A 22676-nucleotide genomic window follows, 5' to 3' on the forward strand; every position below is an offset into this window, starting at 1 on the left:
AGTGTAGCGAAATGCTTGTGCTTCTAGGTCCGACAATGCAGTAATAACCAACAAGTAATCTAACTAACAATTCCAAAACTACTGTCTTATACACAGTGTAAGGGGATAAAGAATATGTACATAAAGATATATGAATGAGTGATGGTACAGAGCAGCATAGGCAAGATACGGTAGATGGTATCGAGTACAGTATATACATATGAGATGAGTATGTAAACAGAGTGGCATAGTTAAAGTGGCTAGTGATACATGTATTACATAAGGATGCAATAGATGATATAGAGTACAGTATATACGTATACATATGAGATGAATAATGTAGGGTATGTAAACATTATATTAGGTAGCATTGTTTAAAGTGGCTAGTGATATATTTTACATAATTTCCCATCAATTCCCATTATTAAAGTGGCTGGAGTTGAGTCAGTGTCAGTGTGTTGGCAGCAGCCACTCAATGTTAGTGGTGGCTGTTTAACAGTCTGATGGCCTTGAGATAGAAGCTGTTTATCAGTCTCTCGGTCCCAGCTTTGATGCACCTGTACTGACCTCACCTTCTGGATGATAGCGGGGTGAACAGGTAGTGGATCGGGTGGTTGTTGTCCTTGATGATCTTTATGGCCTTCCTGTGACATCGGGTGGTGTAGGAGTCCTGGAGGGCAGGTAGTTTGCCCCCGGTGATGTGTTGTGCAGACCTCACTACTATCTGGAGAGCTTTACGGTTGTGGGCGGAGCAGTTGCCGTACCAGGCGGTGATACAGCCCGCCAGGATGCTCTCGATTGTGCATCTGTAGAAGTTTGTGAGTGCTTTTGGTGACAAGCCGAATTTCTTCAGCCTCCTGAGGTTGAAGAGGCGCTGCTGTGCCTTCTTCACGATGCTGTCTGTGTGAGTGGACCAATTCAGCTTGTCTGTGATGTGTATGCCGAGGAACTTAAAACTTACTACCCTCTCCACTACTGTTCCATCGATGTATATTTTCTGCTGTGGAATAAATAGGCAAGGCGGCCAAGTGGTATTAAGGAAATAATTAAATCAATTGTTATTTGTCAGATCCGCAGAATACAACAGGTGTAGACCTTGCAGTGAAATGCTTACTCAAAATCTTGTTCCCATCGATGCAGAGTTAAATAAGAAGATAAAAACACAAGAAATATACACACAAGACTGAAGCTACGTGAGGTACCAATACCATATCAATGTGCAGGGATACGAGGTAGTTGAGGTAGGCATGTACATGCCATACCAATAATTATAAAGCAATCCCTACTTGGGAGGAATGCAGCAGTGCCCTCTTCAGACTTCCTCTAAACTCAGAACACTCTTCACTATTTCCACATTGTCATTTATAGCAGATGTAACGTCAAACTTTCTCTGTTTGCTTGAACACGTTTTTTTTTTGCTGGGATTGGTGTTTTTAGGGAAGTGTCCCTCAGCATTTGTCTTTCTCATCTGTCCCCTCCCTCCCTACTCGCTGATGGAGGGCTGGGTGACTGCAGGTGCACGATGGCTCTATACCCGGCACATTCATCATGATGTAACCGTGAGCAACTGGGATCTAAATTACCTTCGTCTGGCATCATTCCAGCACATGCTATAAATGAGGTAATCGTCCTTGACTATAAAATTTGCATTTCCAAGACTTAATTGCTATCATTACATTTTTTTCGTAATTCTATTAATTTAACAGAATGGGGTATTGGGTTTTATGGTTTATAATTTGCATTAAAACAATGCATTCCTGAATAGAATGGGCAAAAAAAATCTAACCTCATATAGGAATAAGAGGGAATAGGGACATTGCATTTCCTTTCCGGTCTCTCGTTACAAATGTATATTGTTGCGTGTACAATAGACAGGCAAGAAAGACTGACGTGGGATACCCAAACAAAAATCTGTCAACTAAGTGTAAGTGGGGTTCTGAAACCATACAGGCACACAGAAGCACTCTGGGTAAAGGGAGGCGGGGGGGAATCAGGGCAAGGCAATAATAAAGGAACAGGAACAAGACTTATCACATTGTTTGGAATAAGTGAAGCTTGTGTCTTAATGGATGTTGGGACGAGCCGGTCCTCTTTTTAACTCCCCTCTCAGCCTTTGTGCATATATGTACATGATGTCAGCTGTGCTTAATACTGTCGTCCCCAAATAGTATGGCGGAAGAATATGGAGGATGACACGGAACAACGGAGCCATCAGCTCCCATTTGTTCCCCTGATGTCGACCTCGGACTAGACGTCTGTGAGGTTTAGAAATGCGTGGCCCGTAAGTGCAGACAACATTCTGCAACCCGCTGCACTTCCTGCACTTTGCTGACCTTAAAAGTCAGGCCTCAATTCAGAGAGATGAAAACCATTACACACTAGCCTAGTGTTCTACAATACAGTGGCAATGCCCTACTTTGTTGTGCAGTTGCTCTCTTCTTTGCACTTTTTTCTATTGTATCTGTGTTGTGTTTTTGTTTTTTCTCCATTTCTTAGTTTTAACAGCAAAAACATTTTGAATACTTAGCGTTGTTCAACCCATTAACACATTTCTATGTCATTTAACATGTTCACTCAAGAAATAGCTTACCCATCAGCTTCACAGATATTGGTGCAGAGTAACATGACCACCGCTGACACAGACCAGGTTGCTTGGTCACATGGGGTTTGTGTGGAGTGTTCGGCACGTCGGTGCAGGTAGGGCCTGATGCGTTTGCGCGGCGCATGGTATAGTGGTAAGACGGTGAGCCGTGTTTTGACTGTGTCAGCCAGCATCAGCTCAGGCAGAAGCGTGGATGGCCATCTCTCCCTTTAGTCTCCATTGCAGTCATGTCAGCAAGACACATTCTTGGGGTCCTTCAGAGCACTAGTGACAGGAGAAACCTGCCAAGGAGCAACCTGAGATTGCACTGGAATATGTACACCCTCAAGACGCTTACGGTACAGTAGCTAGGGCCTTTACCTAGGGGCTGTAGCTAGTAGTAGCTAGGGCCTTTACCTAGGGGCTGTAGCTAGTACACTAGCTAGGGCCTTTACCTAGGGGCTGTACCTAGTACACTACTGTAGTTAGGGCCTTTACCTAGGGGCTGTACCTAGTACACTACTGTAGCTAGGGCCTTTACCTAGGGGCTGTAGCTAGTATACTACTGTAGCTAGGGCCTTTACCTAGGGGCTGTAGCTAGTATACTAGCTAGGGCCTTTACCTAGAGGCTGTAGCAAGTACACTACTGTAGTTAGGGCCTTTACATAGCTAGGGCCTTTACCTAGAGGCTCTAGCTTTTACACTACTGTAGCTAGGGCCTTTACATAGGGGCTGTAGCTAGTATACTACTGTAGCTAGGGCCTTTACCTAGGGGCTGTAGCTAGTATACTAGCTACTGTGGCTAGTATACTACTGGGGGCCTTTACCTAGGGGCTGCTTTTAGCTAGGGCCTTTACCTACTACTGTAGCTAGGGCCTTTACCTACTGGGGCTGTAGCTAGTACTACTGTAGCTAGGGCCTTTACCTAGAGGCTGTATACTACTTTAGCTAAGTACACTACTGTAGTTAGGGGCTGTAGCTTTACATAGGGTAGCTATACTGCCTTTACATAGGGGCTATAGCTAGTGCACTAGCTAGGGCCTTTACCTAGGGGCCGTAGCTAGTACACCACTGTAGCTAGGGCCTTTACCTAGGGGCTATAGCTAGTACATTACTGTAGTTAGGGCCTTTACCTAGGGGCTGTAGCTAGTATACTACTGTAGCTAGGGCCTTTACCTAGGGGCTGTAGCTAGTATACTACTGTAGCTAGGGCCTTTACCTAGGGGCTGTGGCTAGTATACTACTGTAGTTAGGGCCTTTACCTAGGGGCTTTAGCTTTTACACTACTGTAGCTAGGGCCTTTACCTAGGGGCTGTAGCTAGTACACTACTGTAGCTAGGGCCTTTACCTAGGGGCTGTAGCTAGTATACTACTGTAGCTAGGGCCTTTACATAGGGGCTGTAGCTAGTATACTACTGTAGCTAGGGCCTTTACCTAGGGGCTGTAGCTAGTACACTACTGTAGCTAGGGCCTTTACATAGGGGCTGTAGCTAGTACACTAGCTAGGGCCTTTACCAAGGGGCTTTAGCTTGAACACTAGCTAGTACCTTTACCTAGGGTCTGTAGCTAGTACACTAGCTATGACCTTTACATAGGGGCTGTAGCTTAGAGAACCTTTAAAGGGAAGCTTAGATAAAACAGTACAGAGTAGCGTGCTCTTAACACACAGGGTTGAAGAGTGAGAGGAAACCAATGCTAAACTGAGATATACCAGTTTGGGACTTCCTCCAATACCACAAGCATGCAAGTGATGGAACCAAACTGTGGGCCCACATCTAGAACTAGCTCCTTCTCCCTCCAGCAGACAGACAGTAGTGATGCGCTTCATTTCCCCTTGTTCCACGACTCCAGCGCTGCCTCTCCGCACACGCTCCACCGCTGTCGTCCATATGTCGAGCGCTGTGAGATGGTCATCCCATAAACGAGGCCCCCTATGACGTAGACCAGAGCCCATCTGCCGGGAAGATTACTCGCTCGTTTTCTGATGCTGTTTTCTCTCCATCATTGCTCGTAAACGTAGTGAGGAAGTTTGGGTGGAGGACGCCATTGTGATTGGTAATTTGGAAAAGAACACAAAGAAACCGCACACATTTAGCTGCACCACCACCACTACCAGGGTCTGATGTGAATGAGTTTGTGTGAAAGGGACAGTTGTTTTCTTTTAAATGATACAGCAGCGCTGACTTAACTTTTCTGTGCTTAACTTAATACTTAACAGAGGCCTGTTCCTGCCGTAGTCCTCACACTGAAATACAGGCCATTTCTTTGATGAAGCACCACACTTTGCCTTCATCTGTTGTGTAAATTAACATTTAATAGCTGTACACATTTGAATATGTTCATTCCTGACATGGTGCGAATTGCACATTCCTAACATTCCGGGCAAGAGATGGTTTTGGCTGCAAGCACTTTTGGCCACTCGGAGCGCCATTAATTGTTTACCAAAAACTAAAGGCACCATCCATTCCTCAATATCGTGCTCTCTGTAAACAAGAAAGCCTGCAATTTGTTTATCACAACAACTCCGCGCTGAATGGCAGTGAGTGACATTTTGCACGCCCCCGGGATACTACATCTCTAAGAGGCTGATGACCAAATGAGGGATGATGAAAGACGATGGAGATCATCTATTTGTCACACACCCCACATTAAACAGACATATTTGGAAGCACAGCTGACCGGCATGTTCCGCCAAAACGTGTCATAAAAGGGAAGGCTGACTGCAGAGCTCCAGCCAAGTCAATGAAATGGGCGGCACGGAAAGAGAGAGTGTTTTGACCATAACTGGCATCCAAATGCTTTGGCTTCGTTTCCTGTTCCTGGTTTAAGTCCGACACCATCTGTTGCACAGCCTCTGTTTGTTTGGAGCTGCTTGAGCTGAGTTAGAGAGGAAGTCACACGGCAGTGGAAGACTGGGCGACCGTGGATGAGGGTTTTAAAGAAACCGATGTGAAGCGTGCAAAGGAGGGCGACACGATGAACGGGGACATCAACAGGACTTTTGATTCTGTCATTTCGCCCTGAAGATAGGGCTTTGTCAACAGCGGAGTGGAGATGAGAGAAGAGAGGAGAAGGGTGGAAAACCTTTCTGGGTGGAGGCTGGAGTTTGTGTTTGTGCTGGTGTTGATAACCTGCCATCCCTCAGGTGTGACAGAGCTGACACCACTGTCAGACCGACCGCTTAGCACCTGGAGGTCAGGCAAGGGATAGGGCCAACCGTCCCCTCTGTTCCCCTCTCTCTGCCCCAGATCAGGTGCCCACGGTGGGGTGATTGTGCTCAGTGTTGGGGGTAGGATGGAGTGTAATAGATCTATAGAGTAGGTGTTGGGGCATCTCATAGGGCCCCTCTCTGATTGAGCCTGATGCATGCTGATTGGCGGCGAGGCTGTGCTTGTCAGCAGCGAGGCGGTGTCAGGTGAAATTAGCCGCTGCGGATGGAGGGCCCAGGGAGGAATTCATTAGGCCAGCCCGGCACAAAGGCAGAATGACAGGGCATTCACACTTCACAGACACCACCCCCTCCAACCCCTTTACCCCTCTGTCCCTGTCTGAACCCGCAGCTCAAATTAACCACGCATCCCACAAACCCATGCACCCTCTCCCCCACATCCCTCATCTCCCTCTGCAGATGTGTGACGCTCCGGGGACACATGTTCACATACACCACGCCGGGGCCACCATCTCCGTTAGACAATTAAAGTCATATTTACCCCAGAGCAGCAGCAGCAATGATGGGGGTAGTAGCAGTGATGATGGTGGTAGTGATGGTAGTAGCGATGGTGGGGGTAGTAGTGGTGGTGGTGGTAGTAGCGGTTGTGGTGGTGGTAGCGGTTGTAGTGGTGGGAGCGATGGTGGTGGTAGTAGCGGTTGTGGTGGTGGTTGTGGTGGTGGTGGTAGTAGCGGTTGTGGTGGTGGTTGTGGTGGTGGTGGTAGTAATGGGGGTGGTGGTGGTAGTAGCGGTTGTGGTGGTGGTTGTGGTGGTGGTGGTAGTAATGGTGGTGGTGGTGGTAGTAGCGGTGGTGGTGGTAGTAAGGGTGGTGGTAGTAGCAGTGGTGATGGTGGTGATTATTAGGGGTAGTGGTTATAGTAGCGGTGGTGGTGGTGGTGGTGGTGGTGGTAGTAGGGATGGTGTAGTAGCTGTGGTAGCGGTGGTGGTGGTAGTGATGGTGGTGGTGGTGGTGGTAGCGGTGGTGGTGGTAGTAAGGGTGGTGTTGGTGGTGGTAGTAGGGGTGGTGGTGGTGTTGGTAGCGGTGGTGGTGTTGTTGGTAGCGGTGGTGGTGGTAGTAGTAGTAGCGGTGGTGGTGGTAGTAGGAATGGTGGTGGTGTTGGTAGCGGTGGTGGTGGTGGTGGTAGTAGGGGTGGTGGTGGTGGTAGTAGAGATGGTGGTGGTAGTAGGGGTGATGGTGGCAGTAGCGGTGGTGGTGATAGTAGTAACGGTGGTGGTGGTTGTAGCTGTGGTGGTAGTAAGAATGGTGGTGGTAGTAGGGGGGTAGGGGTAGTAAGGGTGATGGTGGTAGTAAGGGTGGTTGTGGTAGTAGGGGTGGTGGTGGTAGTAGCGGTGGTGGTGGTAGTAGCGGTGGTGGTAGAAGGGGTGGTGGTAGTAGTGGTGGTGGTGATGGTGATGGTGGTAGTTTTGTAGTGTTGGTAGAGGTGGTGGTGGTGGTGGTAGTAGTAGTGGTGGTGGTGGTGGTGGTAGTAGGGGTGGTGGTGATGGTGGTGGTAGTTTTGTAGTGATGGTGGTTGGGGCGGTGGTGGTGGTAGTAGTAGCGGGGGTGGTGGTAGTAGGGGTGGTGGTGGTAGTAGCGGTGGTGGTGGTGGTGGTGGTAGTTTTGTAGTGGTGGTGGTGGTGGTGGTGGTGTTAGGGGTAGGAGGGGTGGTGGTGGTAGTAGTTTTGTAGTGGTGGTGGTGGTGGTGGTAGCGGTGGTGGTGGTAGTAGTAGCAGAGGTGGTGGTGGTAGTTTTTTAGTGATGGTGGTGGTGGTTGCGGTGTTGTTATTTGGCCCTGACAGAGGATGCAGATCGAGCAGATCCTGAGTGACATAATTGGCTAATACAAATGCCCTGGAATGACTGGCGGGATCAACCGACAGGTCGGGAAGCGGTGAGGCCCTGGTTGGTTTCTCTCTAGCATTGTTTCGCAGGCGTTCCCCAGTGGGGCTATGTTAAACAGCAGGAGTGTGAAATGCACCACCGCTGCTCCAAGGGGTGTGTATGTGCCCACTCTTGCCTGTGTGTGCATGCATGTGTGTGTGTTCATACGTGTGTATGTGTGTGGTTTCTCGCCCCTCTAATTCCAGTCCCACAGGTAGTGTAGGTAGCCGGCGGAGGAAGGCAGGTTTCACTGCTCAGCACATAATATGCTCGGGGACTGTGTATTAACACTATTTGCATTAGGAGAGCCTGTTGTCCCCAGCTGGGTGCAGTGCTCCGCTCACACTACCTGTGAGTTTGGCTTAATCCCAGATTTGCTCTGGCAGGTGAAAAACTGTTTTCAATGGCAGCCACAGTAACCTTACCCCCCCCCCCCCATCCTGTCAGTGTGAGTGTGTGTGTGAATTCCCTCATGCTCACCTCTCACTTACTCTGCAACACAAGCCAAAAGGATTGTTTTCTTTCTTTCTCTTCCCATTTCATTGACAAATCGTTTGATGAAATGCCTTGACTCATTGGTATGTCACTCCACTTTTTCAGTCAGCCCTGACTTTTGAAATCCCAAACTATTATGAGTCAAAGATCATTTAACAGAAGTACAATAAGCGTTACGCTATACTTTATTCATCATCATTACTAATAGGGGATTATGACAGCAGTGTGTGTGTGTGTGTGTGTGTGTGTGTGTGTGTGTGTGTGTGTGTGTGTGTGTGTGTGTGTGTGTGTGTGTGTGTGTGTGTGTGTGTGTGTGTGTGTGTGTGTGTGTGTGTGTGTGTGCGCGCGTGTGTGTGTGTGTGTGTGTGTGTGTGTGTGTGTGTGTGTGTACACTACACACAAGTATGGTCGAGTGAAGGCTTTGACTCGCTTGAGTCCATTCACTCCCCTGAGATCTTCTCTAATCCACTGTGTCCCGTTTCAGGACCATAAGGCTACATACATGTAGCAAAATACACTGTAGCGGCTGATTAGCGACATTACTTACGAGCAAAGGAACACTATTTCACGCACATCTCCGCCCGGCTAAATGAGGCCTTTCAAATCAGACTCAGCTTTTAATAGCTGTTACTAATATTACAGGTCATAAATGATGGCTCTTCCGACTCTGCTTTGGCTGATCACACACGGATTATCTCTGTTATTTACGGTTGTATATCACTTTGGCATAAACACGTACTTATGGAAATGCGATCACTATTCTCTACGGTAATGCACTTTATAATGATTTATACTGCAATGATTCATCAACAAACACACTGCACGCATCCAGCAATGTGTTTTTGACTCACACATTTTTTTCTTCCTGCAGAGTAGTGTTTTTATTCTTGATGGGGGAATTTTACTTGTAAATTGGTGTTGTTCTGTGTACTCACATACATCATTGGAAGCCAACCTAACCCACTGTTTGAAATGCAACTGCAGCTTGTCACATGATGGCTCTACATGTACAAATCAATTCAATTCTGCAGTAAACAATCTGACGCATGTCTAATTACTCGCAATCCCGACCTTGCCAGGGAAACCGAACGAACCCACACTCACACACACATGCACGCACACACATAGTCTCAGGTATTCAACATATTGGCCAATTTAAAAAAGGGATTACAATGTTGACTGTGTGTGTGTGTGTGTGTGTGTGTGTGTGTGTGTGTGTGTGTGTGTGTGTGTGTGTGTGTGTGTGTGTGTGTGTGGGCACCGCTACCGCACGCGCAGCCCTCACATTGCCCTCAGCAACTCAGTAAGAACTCCCGATAAGGAGAATTAGTCAAAACTTGGGAGCTGCCAGTCAGCGGCAATTAAACTTTAATCTTGGGCTGAAACAGGCACAAATAAATTAAACCCTTGTGAGAGGCAATGTGCGCTCCCCTGATAATGTGGGATTGAAGTTGTCTCTGAGGCTGTGGAGCAGCCTCTACCATGGCGCTGGTGCAGACTGAGGGAACAGAGACTGGGGACAGTGGGGAACTGAAACTCACAAAAGTTAGGTGTCTGGCTCACGCACACACACACAGCTTTAGCTAATACCCAATGCACTGGGTATATTTTAATAATGGCAGCCAGGAGCATGCAATTGACCTGTGCAGGTCCAGCACTTGGAGCTTGGCCCGCTCACAGCTTGCTTTCGGGCTTTAAGATGATGTGCATAAGGAGAGTGCTCTGATTGCAAATGTATTTCCACAATCGTGGGGTTGTATCATATTGGACCTTACAGTGTGGGGGAATTTGATAACCAAACCGAGCATGACGCTCCCAGTACAAATGGAAATTATATTTGGAATTATGCTCTAGCCAACTACAATAGACCGAATCTAGCCATCAGCCAGAGGAGACACTTTAAATGCTGTGATATTCCAACGTGTGGTTGTCCGCGACGCGCGCTGAGGAGAAGGGATATTTCATTAATATTTTTAATGAATTAATACTCTTATCTCCTTCCCCCTGCCCAACCTGTAGACTGGTGTTTAATTTCAAAGTAATTTTCTTCATATATGAGCATGGCGTTTATGTATTAATGTCATGGCCCAAGTCTGTGAATGACATGATTTATTCCAGAATGGTGGCGGCCACTTGCATTCAATCTCACCACAAAAAGCCCCAGAGAAACAGAGAAGAGAAGCAATGATATTAACAATATTAACAGTAATAATGGAAATAATTGCGAGGAAAACAATGGCGACAATAGTAATCACACATAGGGAAATACCTCAGTGTTTGACCGAATCGTACACAATTATCATGCATGTGTATATAATATAATTAATTCTATGTCTGTGCCTCCTAGCCTGCGGCAATCGGTATAGAATCAGTTTTGCATGTATAATAGATCAGAGAGTAGGCTATTCATGAATAATCCAGAGGCTGGAGTGTGTACCAGTGACTGTGGATGTTTGTCTTTGGACAGAATCAAAGTGAACATGTAATATTGTGATAATCCATATTTGATGAATTCAAGGCTGACTTGCCTTAGCTAAGTTCTGCTAATTTCCAGACATGGGCTTGCCTCGGTAATTGAGTTTCCAATAACATTGTGATTATTCCCCTCTACATGATAATTGAATCCAAGGTATTTTTTTCTTAACATTGCAATATTGTAGACGTGTGATTATTATGCATTTGCATGTAGATTTCAGTGCCTCTCTGGAACTCATCACTTTCCTCTTAACTTAATTTACTATATTATTATAGCATACATTTGGCTCATAACAAATGACGGAAAGCTCTCTAGTTATGAGAACAGAGTAAATTATTTTTGAAGTTATTTTTTATACCAATTTCCTCAGCCTCTTTCTTCCAGTACTGCAGAGCCCTCAAAAATGCTTCAAATTCTATCCAACCTTAACTTGTTTATCATTTGCATTATACGTTCAAAAGTTAATATTTTTACTGTTGAACTCATCAAATTCAGATTTGATGCCGACCCATTCACAGTTTCAGTTTGATCCTGCCTAAGAAATGCTATCAAACTTAGATATCCTGGCCCCATTTCTCACCAGTTGCATAATGCAGGGAGTGGTGTGATTATGAATGTAATTTTCATTAGACTGATAGGCCCCCTACATCCTGCCAGTACAGAGAGATACAGATAGGGGGTACTACGCAGGGCTGGCTCCTGAATATGGGAGTACAGCTGATCTTTTCATGCACAGAATGCATGAAACTCTCTTCTCTCTCGCCCATGCTTTAGGTATGAACCAGGACTTGGCTTCTCTCTTCCTCTAGTGAAAAACATATTTCTACACAATAGCACAAGAACAGAGCCAAACGTTACGACGCAATGGCTCCCTGACGAGCCCCAGAAGTGGGGAATTATTTACCACCGCCTGCGTACATCTGACGACTGCTGCCTTCACATCACGCTGGAAACCAAGCAGCCATAGCCTTTTGTCTGTTCATCAGCTCAACCCTGCTAGAATAGTGATCAGTGGGTGGTTTAGTGGCTGGGTAGCGTTAGCTCTGACACTCTGAGCTGTCCTCGCTGTCACATTGAAGATGACTGGTCGACTAGTCGACACTTTGAGCCACTGGGCAAAGGGGCTATGAATGGAGCGGGGGAGAGCGAGCGATCCCTTGTCATCATTGTCGTAGCCACAGGGCGCAGTGTGGAGGGCACCAGCCAAAACATTATACTGGGAGTTTAGGCTTGTTGTTTTGCATAAATGTTGAATCACTCTAGCGTGTTTTTATTACGGCCCACCATCACTGCTGCTAATATTGATTTAATTCTCTATTTATGTTGAAATAGCCTCACAGGACATTATTTGACAAACATTATGAATATGAATACAACACAGCTAAATGAAACGACATTGATTGATTGATGGATTGATTGCCTTGTTCGCATAGCATCTTGGGACAGTGATTGTGAAGCATATTTCTCAATGTGAGAAAAGAGAGAAAGCGAGAAACGGGTCGAAAAAAAGGTTGCAACAACTTTAACAAAACATCACATGCGAACAGGGCCCTCGGCTTCATTTGCATACGCTGACATTTGGCGAAAAAATATTTCAACGTTAGACTGAGGTGTAATGAAACGCTGCCACCAGCCAGTCAAGGAATAATGTTACCATAAAGGTAACATGTCCAGATTCCCTCCCGGAGAGGGATGTTGGAGGGGAGAAAATACCCATTCTTATCCCCTTCCTCCTTCATGTTACGACAGTACAAAAGGATATTTTTCTTTCCTTTCGCTCCATCCGTCTTGCCCAATACTGATTTAGTATATTTCCCCGCTCCCTTTTATAGGCTAATTGCGTGCAGTGCTGGTGAATTTGTTAGTGGTGACACCTCGGCAACCCATTGGGAATGCATCTCATTACGGGGCCAATGTCCAGGAACATCAGATATTATTAGCTGTCATTAATCTGCCTTATATAGAGGAAGTGAAAGGAGGGGGAGAAGGGTAACAGAGGACACAAAGAGACTAGTATGATGGCTGGTATAGACTAGTGTGTTGAGGTCAGAGGTCACTGGAAATGTCAAAGGTCAAAGGTGGAGCCCAGGTGGGCTACAAGACACGATAATATCAAAGATGATGTCATTTTGGTTTTTCGTTCAGATTTGATACGAGTTAAACGGTATCTTGTTAAACACATGTTCATTGTGTTGTGAAGGACTATGTGTTATGGAGGCTCATATTTTAGTAATACAAATGTTGAATAAAACATTATGAAAGGCATAGATACTGTATTTACATTATTTAAATGCTTGCTTGATGTAGTTCAACCTTTTAGCATAGATATTTGGAATAACATGAGATGTTTTCCTGTTTATTTTCTCTCTTCAGTGACAACAACAATACATTTACTTTTGACGAAGGGTCCTAAGCTGGTTGAATTACATTTTTGCAAATAAGTCAATTCTAAGATTTGTTCTTGTCATATCGCTATAGTACCTTTTTGTTCTCAAATCCCATTTAAATAAAATCAATATGACAGCCCTAAACTAGATTCCCAGTCAGAATTCATTTTCTTTTGCTGTGGACTCTGATTCTGGTCCAAAACTGTGTTTTTCTTCCACACGTACATTTAATTTGATACAGCATCTTTGGATGTTTTTCCCCGCGCAACCACGCCTGAAGATGCTATATGCATACTAGATAGGATTACACCTTCTAAGCAGATTTGGTTGGAGAAGGGGTTAAACACATCCCCTTGCCTTAGCGAAAAACAAACATGGCCATCATTTGAAGGAGGCACAGGAAGAACCAACCTAGTTCTCATTAGGGCTGTTCGGTGCCCTGCTTTTGTGGAAGCAACACGCGGCATCCCGCCGCTTCACCCTGCTCTTTGAGCCAGGCAGTGTATATGGCCCTAATGACTAAAAGTTCCTCTATAAAAAGTATACAGCGCAGCTCCCTGCAAATTGAGTTTCCTCTTTGTGCCAATTGAGTGTGGTTTATGTAAGCTGCGGGGAGTTCCTTTGAACTTCTCATTCCAAAAGCCTCCGAAATCCGGGGTCACCCCCGGCCCCCTCTCTGCCGGTAAAGATGGAGGAAGAGGAGGCCGCATGTCGCAGACGCCCAAATTCATGCCACATTGTGCAAAACAGCTCCGTCGTACCGAGGGGGGAGAGAGAGAAAAAAACTAGACATATCTCAAAATGAGTTTAAAGGCTATGAGGCAGGTGTTTCTCCTTCCTTTATTGGTAATAAATGAGTTTGTAAATGGGATTTTATTAGATCAAACTTTCAAACTCTGTTTACATTAGGCCAAGTTAAAGCCATTAGGCGGGCAGGACTTTCGCTATTTAAAGTGGCATCTTTATATAGGTCTCAGATCAGGTTTCCTTTATTTCTTAACTGGAGGATTTGATAAGCCCTTAAACATTACTAGCTTACCCAAATTAAAGTTAGGTACATGATACCTGTGTGTCTTTAGGTACACGTGGATATATTTAATAAACCATGTTTGTCTATCGCCGAATGAGTTACCAATTATTTGTCTGGAACAATAAAAGTAAACATGATTTAACTAGGGAAACGAACCCTCAGAAGATGCAACAGACATGACGCCAGTTAACATCAAGAAATAACCTGGTAGAAAAAACATTGTGTTAAGTAGAACAAATAATAACGATATAACAACAAAATGGTCCCAATAACTTTTTGCCTGCAGAATGTCTGCAGTGGAGGTGAATTCTTTTGTCCTACATCCCTTCCTTAGCCTATGTTCGTGCCAGCAGAGAGAGCGTGTTGGCGGGCTCCCATTCCCATGCAATAGGGCCGGGATGCCCAACTCCTCCAGCCTAAGTGAATAGGATTGTTTTCGATGTCAGAGGCATGAAAGCAGGGCTCATTCTGCAGTAATCAAAGCCCCCAAAAAGGTCTCTCTATAAATCCCAACACTTCTCCCCCACCCCAACTCCAACCCCTCTCTACACTGCCATAAATCTAATGCGCTTTCATGATCTGTGCAAGCCGAGTACATAAAACGTGTTCGCGGATTTGCATACAAACATACTTATTCTAAACCCCCCTCAGAAGTTGTAAATGATTGTCTTTTCCTGAAATACATCTCAACAAATTGTATTTGGGCATGTTTATGAATCCTATTACGGCATGGGTTTTATCATATTTTGTGGACAGCGATGGCTTCCCAATCGTAGCTGTTAAGAAGCACAGGGCCCAGGGCGATAGATTTTGTCATTTGTTTCAAGATGGGCTTCGGATTTCTCCACGGCGCTCGACGACAGGTCCACACTGGCAAGATGGATCCTCATAAGTCTCCCCGAGAAGTCATTCTATAACCACTGTCATGGGCAAAGAGGGCTGCACTGAGGCTCATTTTAGAGTTGTTTCATTCTGCGCATTTGCATGCATTAATTGAAACGGTGCTTGTTAAGTTTCCACAAAATACCTATATCGGAAGTAATAACAGAAGGAATTACGCTTTGTTTTTTAGTCTTTGAAAATTCCGTTTTTGTATAACCCAGCCAATTGAGTGACAGTAGAATGTTGCATAATAATGCCTCAAATACTATTTATCTTCCAAGGATATCATTTGTCAGGAGCTGCTTTACAGTGAGGTGAAAGTACTCATGGGTACAAGGAAGTAAAAAGTGGTCCTCCTGACTGAGTTACCGACCCCTCACCTGGCGCCGGGCCAGCTGTGGCCCCACGTGCCCCCATCCTCCATTAATTGGAGGGACAAGCTGGTGAGTGCGGGGGGTCATAAACATTTCAAGAGTTATAAAACTTTCATTAAGTTCTCACGATATCGCGCCAGAGGATGACCTTCCCTGATCTCTGCTCTTTTTTTGTTGTGTTCTGGTGGAGGGGCTGAAGAGGGGAGCGGGCTTAGACCCACAGCCCAGGATTCAGGGAACAAGCGTCTGCTTTGTGGCAAGGAGGCTTTTTCAGAACGGTCTAGGCCTCTTGACTCCTCCTAAAGCCAGAGATCAGAGCTTAGAGAGTGGCAAAACAAAGGAACCACTTGAATGAGATTGTAAAACAGAGCAACGACGAGGGAGGAGGGAAAAGGGGGGTGGGGGGGAGTGGGGTGGGGTGGGGATGCACTGAAAACAGCCAGGCTAGACTCTAGTCCATTTCAAAAGGTCTTTTCAGGATTCGTTCTAAGCCTCCTCGATATGAGCAAAAAGAAAATAAATCAAAGGGCTGCCATTGCTCCAATAGATGGAGGACATGAGGAAAGATGTGAAGTGGGTTGGGTCTGCTATTGTCCACACACAAAGGCCATAGAGGCACATTCCCCAAATGTGTTCCACATAGTTCACATTCCTTGAAGGTTCCGCTATTTATTGTCAAATTAAAAAGTTTGAAGTCTCCGTTATTTAAAATGATTGGCATTACCATTGTAATTATTACAAATTACTTGGTTTTGATAGGTTGCTTTTTAAATAACCACTCTAATTATTGTGCTTGATTGAAAGCAAATATGGAAAAATACATCAATGAAACATTTAAAATAACCAAAAAATTATACTCTTTGAATGGTCTGTGATGATTTAATCTCAAGATGAAATGGACAGCGAGAGGAGGAAAATAGGCCTGCTCTCCTCTACTTGACCGATATAGTGATCTTGACTAAATAAACGACCCAATTATCATATTCGTTAGGCGTGACTGCTTGGTATTTACTATAGCCCTCTATAAATAAAATTGTCGAACAGCACAAAGAGGAACAACATTCTCATTCATGTCCTAGCCTTTGGAGTCCTTTTGGATTGCCAGTGTTTATAATGTTACAGCAGTCACGTATCCCCTTTCCCGGAGATCTCGGTGGAATTGCCCGTGTTGGACCCCTCCCAAATCACCATTAAAACAGGGAGGAATAAAAACAACTCAAAGTTTTGGCTGATAACCATCAGGGTCCTAACCCCATTATCAAGCCCCTCTCCCTTAGCCAGTGTGCCAGGAGTCACACCCTGGTCACCAGTAGCCCTGAGCTGTTGACCTGATGGAACCACCGGCATTCTAATTCAGATGAATTACTCCCCTTAACGCTAGGAAGTGTCCAGCTTGACCTCTCCCTGCCCTGGCTGCCCCAAGACCACTCCTATTAAACGTGGATGAGCCCTGTGCCTAACCCTGTATCCTAACAGCCCTTTCAGCCAGAGACATCCTTTAGAATAATGGACGAAGAATAGAGCCGGGCTTAATGGTGTTGTTTTAATGACACCACCTTTTGTGTTTTTCATTGAGACGGAGGCAGAGAGAGAACCGCGAACCACAGCACCACAGTATAGTGAAACCATGTACCCCATTTTAATGTTATAGGACACAGTTAAGTTCCTTCCGTGGCCCGGGCGTCTATAATGGGTGTCTGCTGTCAGTGCCATACACAGCTGTTTCTTTTATGTTCTATAATTTGCTTCAAGGAGAAAATAAAGTGTGTGTCTTTAGGACCAAGGACTTGAGACCAAATGAGACCCAAATACCAAAAGGACCTTCATAGGTGCACTGTAGTTAACCATTGTAATTAACAAGAACACAAGTAATCAGCGAGGCAAGTATGTCATTAAATGGCATCCCCGATGATTAATTTGCCACTCGTAATGGTGAAATGAACCTCTCTCCGTGTCCTTAATGACCCTGGTTAATCTTTTAAAGAAACAGAGGCGAAGAGTGCAAGGGTATCAGCCTCTGACATCTATAGCACCCGTCACACTTACATAGTCTCAAACAAAACATGTCCCGGGTAGAAGCATCCGTAGTAGTGAATTGGTATTTGGAGGGCCACCAAGAGCAGTTGAATGCACATTTTTGTTAATACACTTTTCAGGGTTACAATCAAGTGTTTGAGTACCCTTTCGATGTTAAGAGAGAGTGGTTAAGTACACTTCAGTCTGCAGAGGATCTGTCCACGTCACACTGGAATAAATCCCTTTTAAGAGTCACAGTTACAAAAGAAGTAGCACCCGGCTACTTAGAATCTGACACCGTGTACTTTAAAGTGAGGGTAGAATAGGACATTAGTTGGGGAGAAAGGAGCCCTATTACATGGCCTGTTGCATAATTTAATTCCCCTGTTAATTTATTATTCAGTGGAATACATATTTGTCTTGGTAATTTTATATCTGAAACCGCGATAATGCGGAATTAACCATTTGAATTAATCATGTGAATTAAGTCTGATATAGCCCTGGCGTCCAGCTGCATTGGTCTGGTTAACACCAGAAGTGTTGAGCATATGCTTGTTGAAGGAGGGCGGAGGGAGGTTGGGTGGGCAAGTCTCTGTGGAGTTGCCCCAACAATGAAACACAATATCCCCTCCTTCAGACGCGTGCAATGACTTAAACACTCCATTGTATGAAATATGAATGAGGTGCCATTGTCCAGCCCCGGTGTGCGTGGGGAGACAGTGTTGTCGATTAGCCACATGATTAAGCAGATGACACGGTGAGGTCTGCTGAAGGTAAATAAATGCGGCCTTCTGTCCTCCCCAGCGGCCCCACAACTAGCTTAGCCCTGTTAGAGCCAATTGAGTGAAAAAGTGATAATGTATACCCGTGAAAACAGCTGAGTGAAGGGGGGGGCAGTGGGATAGGCATTGGGTGGGAGGCGAGAGGGGGAGTTTGATTAAAAAGGATGAATAATGTAGTCATGGTCCATGTCAGGTGTTTATTGTCACATTGTTGGATTTGCATGTGAAAAAGAGGCGCTAGCCTGTCCCTCGCTAGGCTCTCTCTCTCTCTCTGGGATGTGATTGGCTGTCGGGAGGCTGTGCAGCACTGTCGCAAGCCCCCTGTGAGGAGTGCATGAACTCAGCCTATGGTTCCTCAGAATGGGCCCAATGTGTCAAATGGTTATTATTGGCAGACACACCAAAGAAAACAAATAGAGGCAGAATGGATCCTAATGAAAGGAATAGGTCAATTTTAATAAATATAATCATTCATCATTGTTATCAATTTCTACAGCGCAAAGGACTCAAAAGACAATCATTTAACCCTCCCATCTCAATAGATACATACTGAAATACAGTACATCAGTGAATGTCAAGAACTATTATCCTACAAAATAATTGTTATGCTCAAACCAGATGAGACAATATTGATGTAAACATCATCATATTGGTTATTTCCAACAACAATATGTACACCTTGCTTTAGAACACTGTAGTTCAGCTTTCACTATTCAACCCCATTTACTTGCTGTGTACAGTCTCAGTCATACATAACTCACCAACAGTAATCTGTTTTCCATGTTAATACTTGCATAGCTCTTAGAATGCACGTCCAATATTTATTCATGCTAAGTGGTATTCTAGTGTGGCTCCCTAACACTAGACTCCCTAAGTGGAGGTGCACTTTCATTGAGGGTTATTTAGTAGTGACTGTAACTATTCTAATTCTTGCTTTAACAACGACAAGCTGTTAACCTTAGTGCTCTCATCTTGTCTCTGTCTCGCCCTCCTCTATTCCGTGGCGGGACATTCAGGTAACTAATCTGCCTTTAAATATGTCTCAGAGGGAACGCCGGCGCTAATTAGTATCGGAATTTACTGCCTTCCATTTTATTGACTTGTCCTACTTCTCCGATAATTAACTAATGAGTAAAGTAATGAGCTATGTCGTTCAGTCATGCTGTTCAATTCAAGTACAGAATCAGTTGTTGAAAATAGTTTTGGATACCATTGCAAGCCCGAATCCAAGTGCATGCAGTCGGTTGATAGCATTGAGGTATTGGCGCATGCTAATGTCCAATGAAAGAGAACTCCTGACAACTTTTGGTACTCACAGATAAGAAGGCAGAGGCCTAGGAGGCTGTTTGCTACCAAATCATTGTAATTGGATATGACGTTATGCTATTGTTGCTACTGAATTCACCCCCCTATATGCTTATCATATGGAAGTTTAGATATAGCAAATGCAACTGAGGTATCCTACATTAGCATAACTGTCATAAAGGGCAATGAATAAATTAATATACTCTGGGGTGCTAAACTACGTTTTCTAGGTAGTCTTTGACCTCACACATGCCACATCACAGAGCCCAATGGGTCTAAGATAATGTATCTTAGTAAACAATGTGTCATTGAAGGAATTGGGCGCTTTAACGAAAACACAGGCTTCATTATAGAAAATTAATTAGAGAATCACACTCCCAAGTGTTTTGGCAGATAATGAACTCACTATCTCATCAGACCAATTTACTCTGGCAGGGATGATAATTATGTTTACATCAAAATCAATGCACTTGTTGATGGAATGTATTTTTGTTTATCATATTGTTTTTTTTAAAGGAAATCTGATAACTTTATTTAAAACCCTTTTGTACACGAACATAATTGTCCATTTTGATTTCCGAGGCTTGTGTTCGGGACAAGTATAAGTTCCTGTGCTGTGGCCCTATGAATTGAAATTATTATTTAGGTATCTTCAGTATTTCTGCATTTATTTGTCAGCCAATTCTATTCCACATCAACATACTGAATGACATTAAGCATGCTACCGTAATGTGAAAACTGAACCGGCCTGAAAAGGAAGCAGAAGTCAGCCTAGTGACATTATTTGTTGCCTTCTAATGCGAGTGTGGGTTATGACAGCACTAGTCGATGTAACGAGAGAAAGAAAAACAAGGTTGCTTGTCCCAGTTACTTGGTAGCTCAGCAAACTGACACATTTTTTGTCTAGATCCTGTTGTTTTGAAGTTCTCTTCAATTAAGAAAGAATGTCCACAAGAAGGTACTTGCATATGTGGCTTACATAAGAGTGAGTGTGTGTGCATGTGTGTGAGAGAGAGAGAGACAGAGAGAGCGAGACTGGACAAAAGATAAATAGAGAAAGAGGACGAGAGAGAGATGGGGAAACGGAGAGAGGGAATGAGAGTGAAGGGGGGCAAAAGAGAGAGAGGGGGAAAAGAGGGAGAAGTAAAGAAATAGAAAAAGAAAGGTAGATTGGCATTTCACGCTTTCTATCTCTTTCTCCCTCTCTCCCAGATATTCTTCAGCTGCTGAACTCCACTGACCATAAAACCTCGCTCGGATAATTGAAGCATTAAACACGCCTATATTTTTTACTTAATTAATAATTAATTTCATGAGAGGGCGAGGTAGTAAAAATCACTAATTAAAACGCTCTGCATCACAGGAAATGGCATCGGGATTTATTAAAATAAAAAAAGGAGCAGAGACAAAATGCAATGAATCCCACAACAGCGTTTTGGCTGTATCAATATTCTATTAATACTCACAGCATGCCAGAGGTCTTGGCTGGTACGCCAGTCAGCCCTGAGTGGATGTGACAGGCTTGCAGAAAGACGCAAAAGCCAAGGACATAAAATTCATCCTGACAGCAACCTTGGAGATCATCCCGGGCCAAAGTCGGCTGCGGTGCTAAATCAAAGAAATAAACTCAAAAGAACAGAATGGAGTCGACTCTTGTCATTATTATGACAAGCTGCTGTATTTGCAGTGCTGTTTGTGGCTGGGCCAGTACAGTGTGGCTGCCTGGCTGGGCCCTCAGAAAGATCAACTGGGGCACTAGTGTAGACTCAGACTTACTGTATACAGTCAATGGGACCTGAACAATGCATCTGTTAACAATGTAACACTTAACATTTTTTTAACACCCGAACACTCTATTTTTAATACGAACAGTGATGCTGTGATAGATGCGTGATGACAGCGTTACATATAATTCCACATGTATGACAGTGTGTTGTGTGGATTGAGATTTGAACAGTGACCTGATGCCAAGACATTTGTGTTACTGATTACAACCGCGACCCAAGAATTAAAACAAGGGCTTATGGCACTATCCATTTAGCCTGAAGCTAGATTTCTGCAGGCTTTCAATTTCTCAAAGGAAAGGTTGGCAACACCTTATCACTGTTGTTTCAATTGGAATAGTATATATTACTGACAGAGAACAGGGCTGAGATATTGTGAAACATTTGGCTGTTCAACATGTAACCAATCAGCAATCAGAAATGTTGCAGCTCAATTTTAAACACATTCAGTGTCATTTTTATGATATTTGTCATGACAAGACGTCCAGTTTCATTTAATTTGATATGACGGTGGGACTGATCCCTCTGTGTCCTGTCAACTCCCTCTTACGCCTCTCTCAGGGATTTCTGACTGGTAAACAGTAGGCTTCTATGTATAGCATATGACCTTGCTGTCTTGACCAATGACCTCTGTACTGTTCCAGCTCATGCTGTCAATGGTGACTGGTGACACATTCACACCTCCGAGAGACAGCACCAATATCCACACGCTTACGTTATCCCCATCCCTACGCCTCTATGTGTGTGTGTCCACTCTGAGCACGTGTGAGCAGGTGACAGTATTTGTGGACTTGTGAGGGTGTGTTTACCTGGGAGTCTGTTCATCGTGGTCTGTCAAGTGTCAATCAGAGGGAATAGGATTGTATTGGGGGAAGAGGGGGATGAGGTTTGGTTGAGGTGGAGGTGGAGGTAGGGGGGGGCGTTGGTAATACCCCACTCTCCTCACAGAGTACAGCCAGGTCACAGCTGGTGCCCGCCGACACTTCCTGTTCCTGACTGGTCTCGCCCACTCACCAATCGAGACTCAGCAAAACCTTCCCGAGCACCAACGAGGCAGTCAGCACAAAGAAAAGAGGGAATCAGCACGTCCATTCGCAGGGCAACACCTCCAAAGACAACTGTCCAATGGGAGCAGATTGGTTCTCTCTCTCTTTTCTCTGCTTTGTGTTGTCAAAGGACGGAAGATGAGTTAGAAGAGCTGGAGTTGCATTTTGGGGCTAGCTTGCCTCCAGGGGACCAGCCCTGACTCCATAAGGGAGGTGACATGACAGGCTTGATGCCTAAATATCTGGGGGCCTGAAATAACCAGGTAATGAATGTAGTGTCGTGTACTGTAAGCATCATCACTCTGCCTTAGTTAGTTTGTTTGTAGTTTTGTTGTTTCAATATTCCACGTGGTTCGCTGTTATCGCTGATCCATCCGCCGCTAATCAACGCAAATAGCATTACAATTACCACACAAGTCAAACATCCATCTCACTGGCTATCTATCACT

Source organism: Oncorhynchus masou, chromosome 28 (assembly GCF_036934945.1).
Source record: "Oncorhynchus masou masou isolate Uvic2021 chromosome 28, UVic_Omas_1.1, whole genome shotgun sequence".
NCBI lineage: Eukaryota > Metazoa > Chordata > Actinopteri > Salmoniformes > Salmonidae > Oncorhynchus > Oncorhynchus masou.